This window comes from Cibotium barometz, chromosome 2 (genome assembly GCF_041138505.1).
Source record: "Cibotium barometz isolate CiBa-2024 chromosome 2, ASM4113850v1, whole genome shotgun sequence".
NCBI lineage: Eukaryota > Viridiplantae > Streptophyta > Polypodiopsida > Cyatheales > Cibotiaceae > Cibotium > Cibotium barometz.
In genome coordinates, this window is record NC_141047.1 from 52,740,346 (window position 1) to 52,761,962 (window position 21,617).

The following is a 21,617-nucleotide window of genomic DNA, read 5'->3' on the forward strand; positions in this document are numbered from 1 at the left end:
AGTAGTCTAGTGGTAGAACGGTTAGGTCCCATCACGGGAGCCGGGTGGGTTATGAGCTGATGGAGTAATCTACTCTCCCACTAAATATATGATATCTTTGTAAGCCGATGGAGTAATCCACTTTCCCACTAAATATCTCATGTCGCAAAAGCCACAAGCCTTTTCCATTTGACCGAGTCGCGCTAGCAAGCAAGGGTCGCTTTGCGTGGGAGATGCGTTAGTGTGATGAAGGGCCTGACGACAGAAGTAGAGTGCAAACGATGAAGAAAGACGTTCGAAACGATTAAGAAATTATAGATTCCCTTCTCTCGTGATGGAGTAGTAGAGACCGGAGACTGCCCTCGCTTATAAAATCACAGTTCCTCTCCTCGATCTGCAGCAATAACTCATCACTGTCTACTTTACCTTAGCCAGCCAGTTCCCTATCATTGTATTCCAGAATGGCCGCCGCCGCCGCCGCCGCTCACTCAACTAAGCCGCACGCAGTAGCCATCCCCTTGCCCGCCCAAGGCCATATCAACCCGCTCATGCGCTTTTGCAAGACGCTGGCCTCCCATGGTTTCCTCATCACCTTCGTGAACATCGACCCCATCCACCAGCGCATCGTCCAGCTGGAGGAGGAGCCGCACCCGCCTGCCAAGCACGTAGATGAAAAGCAAGCGCCGCCGCCCAGCAATATACGCCGAGCTAGCATACCTGTCGAGGGGGTGGACCTGGCCAATGATTTCCGGATGAGTATGGCGGACTTCCTCGAGGCGATGCAGGGGTTGAGTGGTCCCATCGCGCAGCTGGTGGAGCACATCAACAAGGAAGGCCCCCCTGTCACGTGTGTTATCTCCGACATCTTCATGTCCGGTCCGGCACAGAGGGTGGTTGACAAGTTCAACCTCCCGAGGATCGTTATGTTCCCGTCCAGCCAAAGCCTGAACCTCCTCCTGCTCCACATCCACAACGGCCTCATCCCCTTGGAAGACGGTAAGCTAAAATTTCCTTTCGTTGCTCCAGTCACAATTAGTTACATCGTCATTGTCTCTGATCACGACATTTGCCGGCTCTATATATTTGGCAGCAATGCACGCCAGCATCCATCGAGAGAGGCCAGCAGATCTCTTCCGCAAGGACCTTCCAGGCCTTCCCGCGCTCCGCAACGCTGACATGCCATCAATGAAGCATGTAGTGGACGACACGGAGCAATCCTACCCTGCCATTCTTCGAGCGTGCCGGATAGCCTACGAGAGCGCCCACACCATCGTCGTCAACTCCTTTGAGGAGCTCGAGGCCCCGGCCTTCCAAGCCCTGCCCCACCACCTGCGACGGCCCTGCGCCATCTACGGAGTGGGCCCGCTCATCGAGGAATTGGAGGGGGAAAGCAGCACCAGCCTGTGGAAGGAAGAGGACCAGTGCTTGCAGTGGCTCGATGAACAGCCGCCACAGTCCGTGCTCTACATCTCCTTCGGCAGCATCACGCTCCTCTCCAAGCAGCAATTTGAGGAGCTGCTTGCCGGCCTGGAAGCCAGTGGGCAGCGCTTCATTTGGGCCTTTCGCCCAGACCTCGTGGCGGACGCCTCCAGCATCCCACAAGAGTTCCGAGAAAATACCAAGGACCGCGGCTACATAGTGTCATGGGCGCCCCAACTCCGCGTGCTCTCCCATCCCTCCGTGGGCGGCTTCCTTACCCACTGTGGATGGAACTCCACCACCGAGGCCATCTCCGCAGGGGTCCCCATGCTCTGCTGGCCCTACTTCGCGGACCAGTGGCTCGACGCCAAGTTTGTGGTGGAGGAATGGAAGGTGGGGCTCAGGTTCCAAGCCGAAGATGGCCTTGTGCGACGAAGCGAAGCGAGGTGGAGAAGATGGTGAGGGCTGCAATGGAAGGCGAGGAGGGTAAGACGCTGCGGAAGAATGCTAGCAAGCTCAGAGAGGCCGCACACCGCAGCTTGCAGCCCGGAGGATCATCACACAGCAACATCCAGGCCGTCGTTAAGGCTTTCTCCTAGGTAGGCATGATTACATAAGATAATCTTGTCAGATAAGACAAACATCCATTCTTTGAAACTCGACGTAGTAGGAAAGATGATTGGTTTCTTTTGAGGGGATGCTCTCGATAGGCCTGTCTTCGAGAGACAAACATCCATACTCGAAGTACTGAGGCTCGACGTAGGAAAGATGATTGGTTTCTTTTGAGGGGATGTTCTCAATAGGCGAAAATGTTCTCTGCAATAATAGGCCTGCCTTCGATTGTTTTCTAGCAATGAACGATGAAACATCAAATATAAAAGTACTAGATAAAACGAGAGTGTGTGTCGTAAATTTGAACCTACAAAAAAGACAAGGAGGCATACAAGGATGAAACATCAAGTAGGGGCGGATAACTAACGAAGGAGAAATGTTTTTTCATTAATTTATGTAAGAGGCGTAATAGGAAAACCTTAAAAGTGCTAAGGTATTATTAGATTTCTTCAACCTTATTTAATGAAAGTTTTTATAACCGTCATCTCATCTCATAACCACATCAATTCCTCTCTTGTTGCGTCCCCAATAATCTCTCTCTCCCCAATAATCTCTCTCTTGCTGTCCTCTATTGTCGTCAACCTCTTGCTACTTCTCGTGATGCGGTCTTCAAAGGTACCAGTTATATGTACAATTTCCATTCAAGAGTTATATGTACAATTTCCATTCAAGTCCCCTCACTGCCCGCCTTGGCCTCGATGTCGCCCATGTCTATCTTCTACCTTGTTAGAAGACAATGACACGTAGCTACCCACACAAGGAAGGCTAAGGCTCGTGCGCATCCCCCCACGTCTCAGAGTTGATGTTCTCTTGCCACAAGCTTTTGGGGAGGGAAGTGCATCCTCTTGGTTGGGCATGTGCAACAATGTTCTCATCCTTTTGTGCCTCCTCAAAGATGATATATGGTCTCTCTTCTCAAATTTTAGGAATCTGAATCCATCGGATTTTTTCGTATTGAAAACAAAAAAATATCGATGGAGGTAAATCCCTAATTAGTGCAGTCATTTGGGAGCTCTGAATTTTCAGAGAGATAGAAGAGCCATTAGTTAGCCAATAAGATATATGTTGGAAATTATAATGAAATGAGAGAGAGAGAGAGAGAGAGAGAGAGAGAGAGAGAGAGAGAGCGTGAGTATATGTTGGAAAAGACAAGAGGCATACCTACAAATGGATATGCAATTATAAACAGTAGCCTATAAAAGATATTCCAAAATTCATTCTCTTTTCAAAATATAAGATATTCTAAAATTCATCAACTATAGCCTATTGCCTATAAAAGATATTCCAAAATTCATCTACTTATATATATATATATATATATTATTGTGCAAAGTTCAAAATAAGGGTATGGCGTCTCCTTTATAAACATAACCCAAAAAGTGGATTGGCCCATATCCACTTAATTTCTTTTAATCTCCAGGAGTTTCTTGGAATCTTTGAGACCAAAACTTATCATGATTGTTCTGAATTGCAAAGTCGCATTGATTACAAGTAGACATGCGTCCATAACCACATAACAAAGGAATTTTAGAGTTCTAAAATTTTCTTGCATGGCTATGCATGCGGTTGCATCTGTGCATATAGCTGCGAGAGCATAATTGCATGCATAACCATAGATGTAACCGCGGACATGTTGAGAAGCGTACTAGCTCTTGGGTGATGAAAGACAAATGGAAAAAATTTCCACATCCCAGGGTATATCCACTAGTATTGTCAATGTCCTCGATACAAAGAGCGCAGCAGGCATCATGTAGGAATGGTGGTGCAGCTCTAAGGCAGTCAATCTCTACTCTCGCCTCTACCAACTCCTGAGTGAGTCTCTCAGTGATAGGTGTGGGACCCTACATTACACAATCAACCATGCCGCTCGTAAAAATATAGAAAAGTACGTATAAACATGTAAATAAATGACTAAAAAAACTTAAGAAGTAATAAATATGTAAATACCTCGACATCTGTTGTCGGTATCGATCGTGAGAACAAGCGCACCGCGTGCTGGATGCTCTCCGTGGTACTCTGTACGTCGATGCCAACCTGGGTGCCAAGAGCCTCGATTGTCGACATAGGCACAAATGAAGGATCTGTAGGAGCTACACGAAGAGCTGGTGGAGGCCGCCTACCTTGGGGGTCCTGGAGACGGCCTCAGCTAGCACCACCACCCGGCCGATGGCTAGTGTAATCCACCTCCTCCCCTAAGACAAACTCCGCATATAATTGCTTTGTGAAGTATATGTGAATCAGCATCCTCCCATATGCGGCAACATATCGACTATAGATATGTGCCGCCATATGAGGATGCGAACACCGCAAAATATTAAGGGGCTTGCCTGCCCCAGGCCGCCTCATCCCACGACTATCGAGGAAAAGATCTAAGTAGGCTCCATCCCTAATCGGACCAAGATCACAGACCTGACGATATGTCAGGCCATGTGACACAGGAGCAGTGCGATGGTGGGCTATCCACTCATCTACATAAACAATATCGTGAAGGCTATGAAGGGACGAATAAAACCTAAGCCTAACACAAAGGTCCAATGTGAAAGTTCCAATGTGAAGGGTCCAATGCTTAGTGCTAAGTAGCACTAATGAAGCTATAAAACAATGCTAATGGGCCTATTAATGCTAATCCAAATCAAGAGAGTAAGGAGAGTGAAAATGACTTCTGACAATGAGGCAAAAAAAAAGTTTTCCGGTTTTATAACTTGAAACGAGGTTCGGTGGCATCATGCACTTTAGGGTTTACAAGATGTACGCTCTGGATTTTAGGGTTAGTGAAACAAACGACCAAGATACACACTTAATTTTAGGGTTGGTGAAGGATTGACGGCTGAGATTTAATATTAGTATCTCGTTCGCGGTACATGGACAGCTTATATTTTAAGTCATTACCATGATCAAGGTATGTCAACGGTCGAGATTCATTAAATACCTCGATCGAGATATTTAAACGGTTGGGATCGCATCTTCCAATGTGCATGAATGGACGGTGGAGATTGCATCTTTGTACCTCGAACGAGATATGTGGATGGTGGAGATTGCATCTCTTTACCTCGAACGAGGTATTTCAATGGTTGAGATTCGATCTCAATATTTTTGAGATGTGGACGATGGAGATTGTATCACTATACCTCGAACAATGAATGGTCGAGATTTTATTTCAATATCTCATTCGAGATGCATGGACAGTGGAGATGGGCTAGTCAAATATGCCTAGGGGGATACAGCGTGGCATTGATGTGCATCTGAGTGCCATGAATATCTCGATCGAGATAGTGTGGTGGCGGTGACCTGTATTGGTGACATGGATGATGATTGGAAACCTGGACCTGCTAGCATGGCATTAGTTGGTATCTCGTTCCAGATATGTCGCTTTAGGCTTGGGAGGCACGTGTCGTGTTTTAATTGATGGTGGCGATATCACGATCGAGGTACTCTACTTGAGATGCGTGGATGTCCCAATTTTAGAGAGAGTGAATGAAAGTGAGTACCCTCATCTTGCAACTGCCCCACATCACATTCATTCACATCTCATCACATCACATTCATTTAGATCACATCTCATCCATTCATATCTATCCCGATTCACATCACATCACATCACATCCATTTCACATCACATATCATCCATTCACATCTATCCCAAATTACATCATATCACATCACATCCATTCACATCACATCTCATCCATTCACATCTATCCCGATTCAGATCACATCACATCACATCTCATTCATTCACTCTCTCTAGCACTCCTACGGATAGCTTCTACATTAGGGCCAAAAACGGCTAGAAAAGGGCTGTTTGTTAATCCAAGGATTAAGAAATTATCCAATTGTGAATTGACACGTATACAAAAGTATGGCATTCTTGTCTCCTCCAAATGTCTTCTTAACGGTTCTATTTTAGTGGCGAACGGCTAAAACGGCTAAATTTAGCTGTTTACGATGGCCAACATTAAAGTTTGGGTCCAAAATAGTGACATCATGTTCCATTTTTTATTTCAAAAAATCAAGCATTAAGATACGAAATCCCCTTTTCAGGCCTTGAAAACAACGCTATTAATGACAAAACATCAGACGTCTACTTTCCGCCTTCCTTTCATTTTGGCATATGGTTTATTCTTTCTTCTTTGCACTTTCAAAAGATTCACTATTCAAAAGATTCACTATTCAAAAGATTTACTATTTTTCTCTTATCTGTGAGCTTCTATGGCGTCCTCACGTCGTCCTTCTCATAATATTACTTCTTGTGATTTTCATAACACGAGAGAAGATGGTGTTTGGAAACCCATGTCTTTTCGTGTGAATGATTGGGTAACAATGCTTCCCTCTTGCAAAGGTGCCCACAGGGTGAAAAGAACCAAGCGAAATGAAGTGAAATCCCATTGGAAAGGTCGTGTTCTTGCATTCAAAGTGACCGACAATGGCTGGCTTGCAAAAGTTCAACATGTCTACATGGCCAAAGACATGGTGTTGAACTTGGATGAACATCCAATTCTCCATTCTTACTGTAATTCAACAAACCTTTATCTATTTGACACAACACAATATTTCTCTTTCTGATATATTTGTTGTTTGTTTCATTTCAGTTATCTTTCCGTCAACAGCTGTGGAGTGGCAGCCTGTTGAGAGCTTAAGTGGCACATTCAAGGCAATTCACAAGGGGATTGCAGATGTCATGTACGCAGACAAACCACCTTCATTTTACAAATCAGTGGATTTATTTGTGTATTTTGCAGAATACAGGGTTCCATCAAGAGAAGGTGTTCATGGAGAATTGTATGACATACCTATTCCCACAATAATGTCACTAGAATGGGAAGTTCCTGATCCAAATACCATAACAAGCTTCAAATCGAAAATCAAAGATGATATTCTTAAAGCAATGTCTCCTGGAAGGATTTCAAGAAGGATTAAACTTCAATAGTTCTTGCCTATACATGTCTTTGTGGCATGTTTCAGAACAATGGAATTGGAGAGGACAAGAACGATGTGGCTTAATAGAAGACTATCTCTGACTGATCTGGACACTGTACTTGGAGAAGGATGGAGTACCAAGGAAACTTTTCATATGGGGGACAATATCAGTTGTAGAGTAAGCCCAAATTCTTTGTCCATCTCATACCAACTGTGTCGCCAATCCTTAGTTTTGGGCTATGACTATAGGAGATGGAAAAGCAAGCTTGGTAGTTGGGTCCCTTTGGACTCTGAAGAGAATTGTCCAGAGTTTGAATTTAACATCATAGTCCATCCATTCATAGATCCTAGGAAACTCATAGTAACATCAAACTGGCGACTACAACATGTTAGAGAGTCGCTTGAGTTTCTGGATGAAATATCACCTGAATATAGATTCAAAGTAGATGATATTGTTATCCGTACAAGGATGGAGAGTGTAACCTCATGCATCACATGTCTCCCCCCAAAAAAAGTTGTATTTAAGCCACTTGCAAGGGCAAGTTTGTATAGTTGAAAATGATAATGTAATCAATATATTCTGCTAGATTTCGTCTCGTCTTCTTCACAAAATTGGTAAACAAATTGTTGCGACACAAAACAAGGTTTAACAGATTGATATCAAATTATTGATACAGAATTTTACAGAAAATTAACCCAAAAAATGTGTGTTCATATGGATAAAATGAACAAAACAAATCCAATATGTGGAATCACTCTGCAAAATCAACTTTCCTTTTGGCATGAGATGACCCTGCATCTTTAGAGAATCTTTCTCTCTTATGTTTGCTTCGATCAAATTTTGCTGATTGAGGTTCTAGTTCTGGAGTTTTCAGCACTTGAGGTGTTGGAGAGGAAGACTTTAGAGTGGATTCCCCTAATGGTGGTAAGTTGGGCTCCTCTTTTAGACCTTCACGTGTTGGCGAGGGAGATTTGGCAGTGGGGTCTGGTTTTGGAGAAGATTCTTTGGAGGTTGGCCTTGGAGACTTGGCAGTCTTCTTGGGGAACTTGAACAAGAAATTAAATGGAGAGCCAACATTTGCCCTCTTACTACCTTTGTTGGACAAACGACGCTTCTGAATTTTAAATTTCACTGGTGAGTGAAAAGGAAGACCTTTAGCAGCACTCCTCTCTTTGACAGGGGTCTTCTCTTTGATAGGTGTCTTCTCTTGAGCTGGAGAAGAGCTCTTCTCTTTGGTAGGAGGACTAGGGATCTTCTCTTTGATAGGTGTCTTCCCTTGAGCTGGTGAAGAGCTCATCTCTTTGGCAGGAGGGCTGGGGGTCTTCTCTTTAGCAAGTGGGCTAGGGCTCTTCTCTTTAACAGGAGGGGTAGGGATCTTCTCTGTAGCCTGAGGGATCTTTAATTTAGAATGGCTCTTCTCTTTAGAATGGCTCTTTTTCCCCTTGGAAGACTTGCTCTTGGAAGGGCTCTTCTTTCTCTTCTTCTTCTCTTTGGCAGAGGTCTTTTCCTTTTCTTTGCTTTCCTTCTTCTCCCTTTTCCTTTTCTTTGAAGTTGTATCCTTGGATCCAGGTGGAAAGGGAGAATCAGGATCATATGGATTGATGGATCTGCTCAAAACCATGGACACTGCCTTCTCCCTTACCCAACTTACCCAAGAATCTGAATACTCATGCAACTAAGACAAAAGAAAATAAGAAAGTAAGAAAACAGGTCACTCAATGTATTCACTAAATCAATCAATGGTTTTTATTCATGAACTTACAGGAAGTGTTGTCATTCTGAACCTTGACTCAAGAAATCTCCAAGCATTAGCAAGAACCATCCATCCACAAGATGTTGAGTCTTTTTGCAAGGGAACTTCCTGATTGAAGTACTTAAAATCTTCAAGTTTGTAGTCTACATAGGTAGAGGCTAGAAAACTCAAGATAAGTTTGGCAGCACTGCAAACAAAAAATTTTGAAGGTCAACCAAATAATTGAAATCATGCAAGAAATTTGAGGGTCAACACATGGCAAAATTGATTCTTACATTTTACTTCTCCCATGGATGGATGCCAAAGAGTTCATAAAGATCACATCTCTATCCAATAGATTGATAATAATAAGACTCCAATGGCCTCTGTGATAATATGAATACTGAAATTAGTAATGAAAACTGTCATGTCTATAATAGGCAAAAGGTAATTGAGAATGAGTCTTACACTTCAACATAAGGGTACACAATGTAATTGCAGGTAAGCATATCAAAGTTTTTGAGAAAACTTGCTAGATCCCCCTGCCTATTGAAAAGGCACTGTGTAATAAGGGGATCAAGAATTGTCACTTGCACAGCCATTGATTCATGAAGATCCCTCATAAGACATCTGGATACACAAACAAAACATGTCAACAAAATATGGTTCCTGGGAAATTCAACAAAAAAACAAAAGCAAATCCCTACAAACCTTAGGCAGATGAAGAGGACTGTGTCAGATATCTCAATATTAGGATTCACAAGCATGCTTGTGTCCTCAGGGGCAATGTCACAATACACTTCATCCTCTCCAGGCATGGACACATCTACTATCATCTGACCTGTCACATTCTTATAAAGCTCTGAATTGGATGAATGGAGAATCTCAGCTTGCTGAGAAAGAAGTGCATCCTCTGAAATTTTCTCTTGCTCTCTCTCTTTTTCAACTTCTTCTTTGATATCCTGAGCTTTTCTTGTATCATAAGGATGAGAAATATCTTCAATAACAACAGACTGCTTGGGTTGCCTTGCTGGAGGGATATTGAGAATTTCAAAAGCTCTCATATCTTGACTTGGAATAGGCTCCAAAGCTTTGTCAAACTTATATCTAAGTCTGGACACCAGCACAAAATCTTTGCTCATAAGAGTGATCCTATGAGCGAATGCAGCAGCAATGTAGCCATCATTCATAAAGTCAATTAAAAAATCTTCAGCAGCCTCTTGAAGACACATGAGGGCCTGGGTTTCCCATTTAACTTTCTGAAGATATGTGTTTCTCATTTTACCAACCAACCTTTCTGATATATCCCTGACAACCCGTGTAAATGGGAGTCGAGGGATGAGGAGACTTGTAGATTTCTGTGCTGCTCTTATCTCTCTTAAGGACTTCACCTGATATTTCAATCTCTTTCTTGCTGTCACCCTCGCACGAGGCTTTGGAAGGGGCTTTTCCTGTTCGGAAGGACCTGGCTTGTCTTCAGCTTTTTCAGTCTCCAATGGTGGGTAAACTTTCCTTGCAGTCTGCTTCGTCCTTGCCATTGAAGCTAGAAAAGGAGACCAGATCACGCAATTTGTATTATAGGACAAAAAAAGGAAGTAGCCCGAACGAAGCGATGAAGGGATTCCAAAGATAATGGATGGTGATTATCGCTTGATTCGGGCAAGAAGTAAAAATTCTAAAAATCCCGAACGAAGCGATGATGAAAATCCGAGAGGTTTGGATTTGTCTTATCGCTTGATGCGGGATGGAGAAAAAAATGAAGACCCGAACGAAGCGAAGTGGGAAATCCAAGTGGATCGGATGTGAGCAATCGCTTGATTCGGGCAGGGAATTGAGAACGCTTGATATGGGAAAAGTGGGGTTGAGAAACAAAAGGTAGCCTGATTTCGCTTGATACAGTGACGGAGAAAAAAATGAATATTTTTAACAATATTAACTTTTTATACCTCGGATATGTCGTACAAAGTACCGTTGAGTGCACGTGGTATGTAATCATTATTGCCACGTGGCATAAACGGTCACTATTTAATGTCTTTTAGTCACGCGCTTTTAAAATTTTTCCCCAGTTTTGGACCACTCGTTTGCGTCAGATCAAGCTGTGCACCGTTTTCTCTTCCAAACCCTATTTTGCAAAAATCAGAATTAATTTGGAGACCTTGGAATTGTCAAATCCTGCACCAAGCGATAGAGTCATTCCAATTTTTTTGGACCTTTCATTTTCGCTTGGTTCTGGCACATCAGAATTTTTCAGGCATGAGTAAAGGTGTTGCGGGTCGACATGAGCTTGTTGAAGAAGGCCCAAGTGAGAAGCTCTTGAATGCTATTTTGCAAGATGGTCATGATATGAAGGTATACTTTGATGCAGTGGAGATTTTCAATCCAAGGTTTTCTCTTTCAGATGTTTTGTTGAAGCTCAAGGACATTCTTGAAGATGAGTACAACCAATTTGAAATGTCAATTCAAGCTCATTGTTTTCGTGTCGGAGACCATGATTTTTGTCACCTTACAGATTTTACACAGCTATCTGTGGAGAAAGCCAAAGTAACAAAGAGGTTCAGTAGGTTTTCAAATAGAACTTCTTTCACATGCCCTTCATCCATTTCTTGTCCTATCCATAAAAAACATTGCAACCTTGTCCCCAAGGATGTCTCCTTTCTTTTCTTCCTATTTTTGAAAGCAGAAATACAGGATAAAGAGCAACAACCAGAAATTGATGCAGAGAATGAGGAAGAAAACTTAATTGTCACCACAGTTTCAAAGTTAGAGAAATGTGAAATTTTAGAAGAGGAAGAAATTGATGTTCAAGCTGAGGAGAGAGAAAGTGCAAATCTTGATGTTGCAGAATTTAGGGCTTCCACTATTACTGAAGAGCCTTCAGAGGTAGCAAGTATATCTGAATCCTCTGTTACTCTTCCAAACCTTCCTTTCTTTTATATCAATGAGAAAGATTTTATTCCTCTTTCCTATCTTCAATGTCTCTTCAATATCAGAGAAGACTACTGTATTGCAGCAATTTCAGAAGCTTGTGAAGTGGCCAAAGACTTTATTGATACAGAAGTAGAGCCAAAGGAAGAGTTTTTGGCACTTGATTTGCAAACATCTGACAACTCATTTATCCCTGCTACTGATGCACTTGCCTTGTGCCTTAAAAAAATGGAAGAGGGGAAACCTTCCTTGAGTGATGAGGATTTTGAGGACAGGCTCATTGAGTTAGGTATTGAGTCTTTTGGCAGAGATTTCAAGCTTCAGGCAGATTCTGATAAAGTGGAAAGGGTTGGCTCTTGCAACTTGATGAAAGACAAAGTAGTAATTGAGGATGAGTTGCAGAAGGTAGCTTCCATTTAATCCTTTGTTTAATGTTATTGTGATTGTAATTTTTTTTAATTGAGGTTTTTGTCTTGCAGATTGAATTGCTTGATAAGGATGATTTTCTGGCAAGAGCTAGAGGCACCAGAGTGAAATCTACAGAAACAAGGTCAAGAAGGCCTTCATCTGCTCTCATGCACTACTTGCCTACATTGGATAAGGCTGTGTTCTGTGCATTCCACATGAACTTCTCTGAAGATGCTGAGTTGCCAATATTTGCCTTCAAGGTGTTGTCAAGGTTTATGGGATATACTCCCCTTCAAATAAATGCTAACAAGGTTTTGCTTCTAGAGAGAGCTGCTGCTCTTAGAATCTTTGGATATGCTGCAGGTTTCAATGCCTCAAGAGCAGGGTACTTTCTTTGCTACTCTAGCTATGCAGCTGCAGCTGAGGTGTCAGATATCAATCTCCTTGGAGGTTATAGAAGGAGAAAATTTTTGAGATACAGAGGTGACATGCCAAGAAGTCCCAAGAGAATCAAATACTAATGTACACAATATTTTGCAAGGACCAACTTTATTTCAGCAAAACTTTTTGTTAAAGGTACAAATGTGTTAGTAATCATTAGTCTCTTTCTTGAGTTGTTGGTGTAGTTTCAGATTGCTGGGTCTTTGATCTCATCCTTTGTAATTGCCTCCTGTAGAACCAATTGAATAATTCTTTTAGTGCATTGCTTCTTCTTTGTCCACCTCCTCCTCTTCGGGTACATCTAAAAAAGGAAGTTCTCGCTTGATAATGAGACTTTTCCAATCCTTGTGTATTCCATGTTGCAAGTGGTCCTTCTGTAGCAAAATATGGTCCATGCAAGTAAAGAATATGCTACAAAGAAAATTTTTGTTAGTACATTTAAGAAATTTCAAGTAATAAGTCTGGACACACCAATATATAACTGTTTTGATAAGTTTGAATACTCACCAAGTAATAAGTTATGTCTTTTTCTCCCCAGGCATCTGTGATAGCTTTGATCAAAAGCTTTATTGCGTTTTTGAAATCATCTGCATAAGTATTTGAACCAACTTGTTGTCTAAGGACTTTGAAAAAATTGTCGAGTTTTTTCCAAACTTCCATACGTTTGTTGGCTACATCTGGTCTACTTTTGACATTTGTGGTGATGACACACAGCTGTTTCCAACAGTTCCACATTGCGTTGACTTGTTTGGTGTCATGGTTGCTCAAAAATCTTCTCGCTTTTGCTCCTCCCATTGAAACATCTTGCAGAACATCACCTGTTCCTCCAGAAAGAACAGGATCTTTTTTAAGATGCACTTCCCCACCATGAAAACCCATTTGAGAGAGCAAGGCTTCGCACTTTTCTATGCACTCATCTGCAAGTTTAGTCGGCTTAATAGAATATGCATAGTCCAGATGAAGTCTGAGCAATTTGTCCAAGATTCTTATCTCTGCATGCAGTGTACATATATGCACATTTTTCAAATGTATTGGTAGAATTGGATCCCATATTTTAACAGAAGTTGGATAATCGACAATATTCACATTATTTCTGGATGGTGGTTTTCCAATCTCATTTTCTGCAAGCCATTCTTTTGTCCCTGTGCTTGCCATGCAATAAAGACATGGATATTTGGTATTTGCTCCTCCACATACACCAAACATACACTTCAATGCCTTGAGGTCGGCACTCAAATGCCATTCCACAATGAAATCACTTATGTCATCAACATGAAGGTGTTCACCTGTATTCTGGCTCTGAATAACTGAAGGAATGTCTGTTTTTGAGAAGATCCACTTTAATGTTTCATGACTCTCTACTGGTACCTGAGCTGATCCAATCCACCATAGCTCCATTTCTGATTGAGTTTTGTGGTATGGAGAATCAAGCTTACCCTGACTATAGTCCAATGCTTTATTCATTACGGATATAGATATTCTTTCCATTTTTTGACACTTTTGGATTTGAGCTTCATCTAATTTTAAAACAAATACAAGTTTTCCTTCACAATCTATTTCTCTTATGTTGTAATATCTCACCATAAAAGATTGGACTTTTCTAATGTTCATCCAAATATTATTATAAACGTTGTATTCAAAAGATGATTTTTTTTTTTGTCTCTCATATGGCATTGTTCCCTCAATATGGAAATACTCTCCGAAATGTTTAGAAATTTCCTCATTTAACATAGTTCTATATTTTCCAACATTGTGAGGTCTAGGCAACCCAAAAGCTTTGATTTTGTAATACTTAAGGACCCTGAACCAGGTTTTAGAGATGGCTCTGTATCCCTTTCTACTCACTCCCACTGTGTCACAAACTTCTTGCATTTGGGAAGGCTGGACTAATAAGTCCATATCTTTTAATAGATGTTAAAAGACCAGTTTTTTTTGAGTTTGATTTTCAGGAAGTTCTAAAAGTTTCAAGATATCCGACCTATTCATAAGCTCATTCAAAAATCTCACCCTTTCCTGAGCATTAGACATGTCAAATCCTAGAAGGTTAGTAACATGATCTCTTACAAGTTTTAACCTTTTTTTTCTTTGTCCAGATCTCTCTGTTAAGTTAACTACATCCCGCATTCGTTTTACTCGTGCTCTTAATCCTATTGGAGTTTCTTTTAAGGATTTCAATTGATCATTTTCTTGTTTCAAAGACACTATTTCGTTTTCAAGTTCTAAAATTTTTGTTGCATTCAAAGATGAAGTATTTTGAAGATATGTAGTATATTCTGCATAATTAATATGTGATTGAGATAGTCTTGAACTATAACCAAGTAAGCCATCCTCCCCATCACCAACAAATCTAATCAAATCATGTGGTGTGTGAAAAGAAGGATACCTTCCTGTTTTGGGATCCGGTGGATATAGACTTCCATCTGTCCATAGGTCAATATGCTTCTTTCCTTCGTTGCGAAGATGTTGAGCTTCATTTGCACATGATAGGGATCTTTGGTAGACACTCCGTGTAGTTGCATACTCTTGGTTGAGCTTGATGTTCAAATGAAACTTTCGATTAGATGTATCACTCATTACTAACCGAGCAAAAAGTATAAGCAGAGCTATTAGATCATGAGAGACACAGAAGAATGAGAATGAGATGTAGCTTGTGAAATTTTTAGAGAAGCAGAGGAGTGAAATTTTTTTTGGAGAATGGATAAGAGCGCGTTTGGAGAGAATGGTCATTTTGCCACGTAGTCACTATAAGAGGACAAATTTCGAGACGAGCCATTAAAGAGTAGCATGAAAACGATCTATTTTTTAAGATTTTAAAATATGCACTTAGTTACGTATTCAGTCAGATAGATACGCTTTAAATACCCAAAACGGCTAAATTTGGAGCCGTTTTGACCGTCAACATTCTACTAATTAGCAAGTTAGAGAAATTCCTTACACAGCCCATTTTGAGACGTTTTTGGCCCTAATGGCTCGCAGTCTATCTCTACGATGAGGTCCACACAATAGACGAGCGGCCCTCCTCGTGGCCCTCCTTGTGTGACTCCATGCTAAAACCTAAGCCTAACACAAAGGTCCAATGTGAAAGGTCCAATGCGAAGGGTCCAATGCTTAGTGCTAAGTAGCACTATTGAAGCTATAAAACAATGCTAATGGGCCCACTAATGCTAATCCAAATCAAGAGAGTAAGGAAAGTGAAAACGACTTCTGACAATGAGGCAAAAAAAAAAGTTTTCCGATTTTATAACCTCGAACGAGGTTCGGTGACATCATGCACTTTAGGGTTTGCAAGATGTACGCTCTGGATTTTAGGGTTAGTGAAACAAACGGCCAAGATACACACTTAATTTTAGGGTTGGTGAAGGATCTACGGTTGAGATTTGATATTAGTATCTCGTTCGAGGTACATGGACGGCTTAGATTTTAAGTCATTACCACGACCGAGGTATGTCGATGGTCGAGATTCATTAAATACCTCGATCGAGATATTTAAACGGCTGGGATCGCATCTTCCAATGTGCATGAATGGACGGTGGAGATTGCATCTCTATACCTCGAACGAGATATGTGGACGATGGCGAACAATGAATGGTCGAGATTTTATTTCAATATCTCGTTTGAGATACGTGGACGGTGGAGATGGGCTAGTGAAATATGCCTAGGGGGATACAACGTGGCATTGATGTGGATCCGAGTGCCATGAATATCTCGATTGAGATAGTGTGATGGCGGTGAACTGTATTGGTGACATGGATGATGACTGGAAACCCGGACCTGCTAGCATGGCATTAGTTGGTATCTCATTCGAGATATGTCGCTTTAACCTTGGGAGGCACGTGTCGTGTTTTAATTGATGGCGATATCACGATAGAGGTACTCCGCTCGAGATGCGTGGATGTCCCAATTTTAGAGAGAGTGAACGAAAGTGTGTACCCTCATCTTTTGCAACCGCCCCACATCACATTCATTCACATCTCATCACATCACATTCATTCACATCACATCTCATCCATTCACATCTATCCTGATTCACATCACATCACATCACATCCATTTCACATCATATATCATCCATTCACATCTATCCCGATTCACATCACATCCATTTCACATCATATCTCATCCATTCATATCTATCCCGATTCACATCACATCCATTTCACATCACATCTCATTCATTCACATCTATCCCAATTCACATCACATCCATTCACATCACATATCATCCATTCACATCTATCCCAATTTACATCATATCACATCACATCCATTTTACATCACATCTCACCCATTCACACTTATCCGGACTCACATCACATCACATCCATTAACATTCATCACATTCATTGTATCCCCGTTCCATCACATACATTCTATCCACATTACATCACATCCACATCATATCTCATTCATACACATCCCATCTCATTCATCCACATCCATCCAAGCATTCACATGCACGACTATCCACATCTATCCATACATTCACATCTATCACTTAACATCCACATATATTCACATCACATCACATTTTATCCATATCTCTTTACATCACATCACATCTCATCCACATCCACATCCACATCACATTCACATCCACATCTCTTTACATTACATCACATCTCATCCACATCTCTTTACATTACATCACATCTCATCCACATCCACATCACATTCACATCCACATCCCTTTACATCACATCACATCTCTTTTCATCACATCACATCTCATTCCCATCCACATCTCACATCTCTTTTCATCACATCATAGCTCATCCACATCCACATCTCTTTTCATCACATCACATCTCATCCACATCCACATCACATTCACATCCACATCTCATCCACATCCACATCCACATCCACATCCATTTACATCACATCACATCCTTTCACATCCACATCCACATCCGTTTACATCACATTCTTTCACATACACATCCACAAACATTCTTTCACATACACATTCACATCCATTCTTTCACATACACATCCACATCCATTTACATCACATTCTTTCACATACACATCCATTTACTTCCCATCTCATTCTTTCACATATCCTCTCATCTCATCATTCACATCCACATCCATTTACTTCACATCTCATCCACATTCTTTTTCATTACACCACATCCTATCACATCCCATTCACATCTTATCACATCCCATTCACATCTTATCACGTCCCATTTACATCTTATCACATCCATTCACATCCTCTCGCATCCCATTTACAGCTTATCACATCCTATCACATCCCATTCACATCTTATCGCATCCCATTTACATCTTATCACATCCATTTAGTAAAGGGAGACAAAGGCTATGATGACCCCTATTTTTTACCTTGCCACACCAACCCCCCTAGTTTCACTTTTTAAAGGGAATATTCTCATACTCTCTCTTACTTTTTGACTTTTCTCATACTTTTTGAATTTTTTATCTTCAGCTTTCTTGTCAGTTTGAAATCTCCTTCCTCATTAACTCCCACCATATCTCCCTTCCACATCAGCAAAACATTCTCATATTTAGGTGGGTCCCAAAAAGTGAAAATTTTTCATTTTTTATTTTTTTACATTTTGAGGTGAAAAAACACCACCCAACCAATATGTATGATGAAAATACTTTTTTCCCTCCAAAAATCTTGTAATTCAAGGGTCACATCAGAAGCCTATCTCACAGAAACCAGTACATCCATAACTAGCTGTCAGGTCCCCACAACCCCATAAGCATAACTAACTGTCAGGAACCACTACGTCCATGAGATCCCGAAATTATGGGCACCCCAAAAATTATTATTTTTTAATTTTTCTCATAAATGTAATTTATTGAACTCCATGTTATTATATTTATATATCAAAAATATCATTTTCTGCTTAGAAAAATGGATTTGTGTTAAACCTGCAACAGCAAAGTTTTAACACTCTCTCTCTCACTCTCTCTCTCTCTTTCTCTCTCTCTCTCTCACTCTCTCTCTCTCTCTCTCTCTCTCTCTCACTCCCTCTCTCTCTCTCTCTCTCTCCCCCCCTATGAATATCTCTTTGTTTTAGCTTCTTCCTCTGCTTAGCTATGGAGCCTTTGCAAAAGCTGTGTGTGTAGCTCCTTGTGAAGCTAGAAAACAGAAGGTTGATTTACACATTCGTATTCCTGAAGAGTATGGCAGCTCTAAAAAAACCCATCCTATTGATGCACAATATGTCCAAGCTGATAGGATAGCTAAGGAGAAAAATATAAATCTTTGGATTGATGGGCATCTCTATCTAATTGACCCTCCATTAAGAGCAAACCCTCCTTTCCATGATTTATCATCTTTTATGCAATTTATTTTGGTGAAGGAAAGCTTGGCTTGTTAGGATACTGCAGAAGATTGACTACAAGTGGAGCTTGGCAAACCCGTATTCTCCAATCTCAATTGCAAGCATCACAATTCACCCTTTTACAATGTCAAGGACTTAAAAAATCATCAGATAAAATGAAAGAGATCCTTGTAGAGAATGTGGAGAAGGATGCAAAGATTCAAAGGCTAGAGGAACTTATCAAACGACTCAAAGAAATGCCAAATGGTGCTCGTGAACATAAAAAGATATTGGCTGGTATAGAATCTCTTGTGTCTAAAGGTGAAGCACGGAAGAAGAGGATTCGTACAACAAAGTAAGTAACATAAACTTTCATTATGACCTCAGTAAACAAAATAGTCATGATTTGTGTTTTTCCACGAATTTTTTGCAAGACGTGTGTGGTTCTAGCGAAGAGGGATGGAAGGATTTGGTCAAAGCCATTATGAATACCAAGGATATTCTCTCAATTATTACTGACCCTCATCGTCCTAAAACATTCCAAGCTATTGTCAGCAATCTGGTGAGCAAGATTACCACCTCCATCAATTCTTCATTAATTCAACATGTTTGTGATGCGGCTGGAATCAGCATGAAAGTGTACTAAGCAATCCATCAAATTGTAAAAGATGCATTTCTAGGACAAGGGATCACTGGCACTTTATTTCCTACACTCAAGGTGGTTCACAATGTCAAGTGTACTAATAATGACGATGTGCAGCGAGCTATAGGATAGTTTTATCACATTGAGGGCACACTAACATTAGACACAGGGTCGATAAGAAAGAAAAACAAGACAATAAGTACATAATTTCACTATGATGTTTACAATAACATCTTTGTTCTTATTGAGAGACTAAAACAAGCTTACATAATTTTACTATGATGTTTACAATAACATCTTTGTTCATATTGAGAGACTACAACAAGCTATGGTGAAGTTCTATGGTCTTTCACCAGAAGGTTAGAACTTGCAATTGCTACTATTCATGTTTTTTAGTATAAAATGAAGACGGTTATTTTATTTTGAATACTGCAAATTATCATTTATTTGCAGTTTTAGGGAGCACACCTTCATTTGTGCTCAAGCTAGATGCATGCCAAATTGTGAAAGGTCGGAAGCTGGAACGTATGAGCATTACGCTCATGAATGAGGCCATGATATGTGCATGGGAAAAGACTACCAAACCAAGTTTTAGTGTGCAATCTGAGAAAGAGGACTGGTGGCTTGGTGCATTGGAGATACCGAAGGAGACACATGAGGTATTGACATGAATGTTTGAAAGGACTCCCTGGATAATATATGTAATCAAAAAGTAAATTGATGGTCAAATTTTAGATGTAGAAAACATAGGAAAGTTCAAGGTGGATTGGCATCTTGGGGGAGATTTGAAGACAATTAAATGCATGATGGGTTGTGCTCAAGGCATGACATCAAGATGACCTTGTCCATACTGCAATGCTCAGATTGATATTCCTAGGCAGAAAAAGACAAATGGAAAAGATATGCAAAAGGTTGGTCCCATTGGGAAGGATGCCTCCAAAGGTCCCAAGAAAAAGCAAGCCTCTGGTATGTCATACCAGAGCTTGCTCAAAAGGTCTTCATGACTAGAGATAAGGCAAGGAGATTTTTGGAGAAGCCAGCAAACATAGAGAACTCAAAGAAGACTTGGGGACTCTGAATGTTGCTTCAATGAATCAAATGAGAAACTGAGAATCACCATCTCATTCTGATGATAAAGTCTATGTTCCTCTGGATCCTTCTCTCTTTTTGTTAAAACCCTAAGATCTCTCTAGATAATTTTTATGCATAAACATGCATAAATTAGGTATAACCTCATCCACCCGACCACCCCCGAGCCCAAGGGATGCACACATGAATTATAATGAAGTACATCATACCTTTACCTTGATGTCCCATAGTACCATCAAGAGGAATAACTCCAATCCATCAGCATGTAGCTATAGTGTGAAATGGTAGGTGAGTAGTTATGTCCTCTACTACACAAGAGAACATAACATAACCTAGCCTCAAGATAACATCAAGAGACCATAGCCTAAGCCCCCCTTGAGTGTGCCCCATGTCCCTATTATATAGGAGGGCCCTCAAGTGACTCTTGACTCTCCATCTCCCATGTGTGATCCTTGGATGCCTGACCCTAACCTTAACCCTTAAGGTTAGTCCTAACCCATGCTCCACTAGAGCTTGTTCCCATGCTCCCATGCTCACAAGCCTAATGTGGGTTAGCCTCCTAGTATATGCACACATAATGTGCATATAACATACTTCCCATCTCTCAAAACATTGCACTCTAATAGAGAAAACAGACATGACACAAACATCATACCTAAGTAATTAGATTATTGTAGAACCATTTAAGACATCAAAGAGGTCGGGTTTATATATTTTACTATCTACATCTTTGATGTGAAGTGGTTCAAAGTGATATGTAGTGGTGCTCATGCAATTATGAAGAAGCATCCAAATGGTTTCTTTGCAATTGACTCCACAAAGATTTGGAGAGATGAGAAAGATACTTTTGTGCTCCTTGAACATTGTGAGGAAGTATGTACCAATATTTAAATAAAGCAACTTACTTATGGTATATTAAAATGGGCTACTTACTCATTTTTATGATTTTCTAGGTTATTTTTTAACCCAATCGTATTGATCCAATATGGTGGTATGTGATTCAAATCACCCCGCAATCCACCCACATATTTCAACATGAAGAATTCAAGGAGGAAGTGGATGACAATGTAATGGATGATGATGATGATCATGAAAACCATAACAATATGGAGGGTGTAGATCAGAGCGAGCAAGTTGAAGACCAAGACAACA

At 40.8% G+C, this 21,617-nt stretch overlaps 1 pseudogene; it reads left to right on the plus strand.

The window, feature by feature from the left end:
- The first annotated feature begins 389 nt into the window (after positions 1 to 389).
- On the plus strand, positions 390 to 2,248 carry LOC147641223 (UDP-glycosyltransferase 85A1-like; annotated as a pseudogene).
- Positions 2,249 to 21,617: the final 19,369 nt, after the last annotated feature.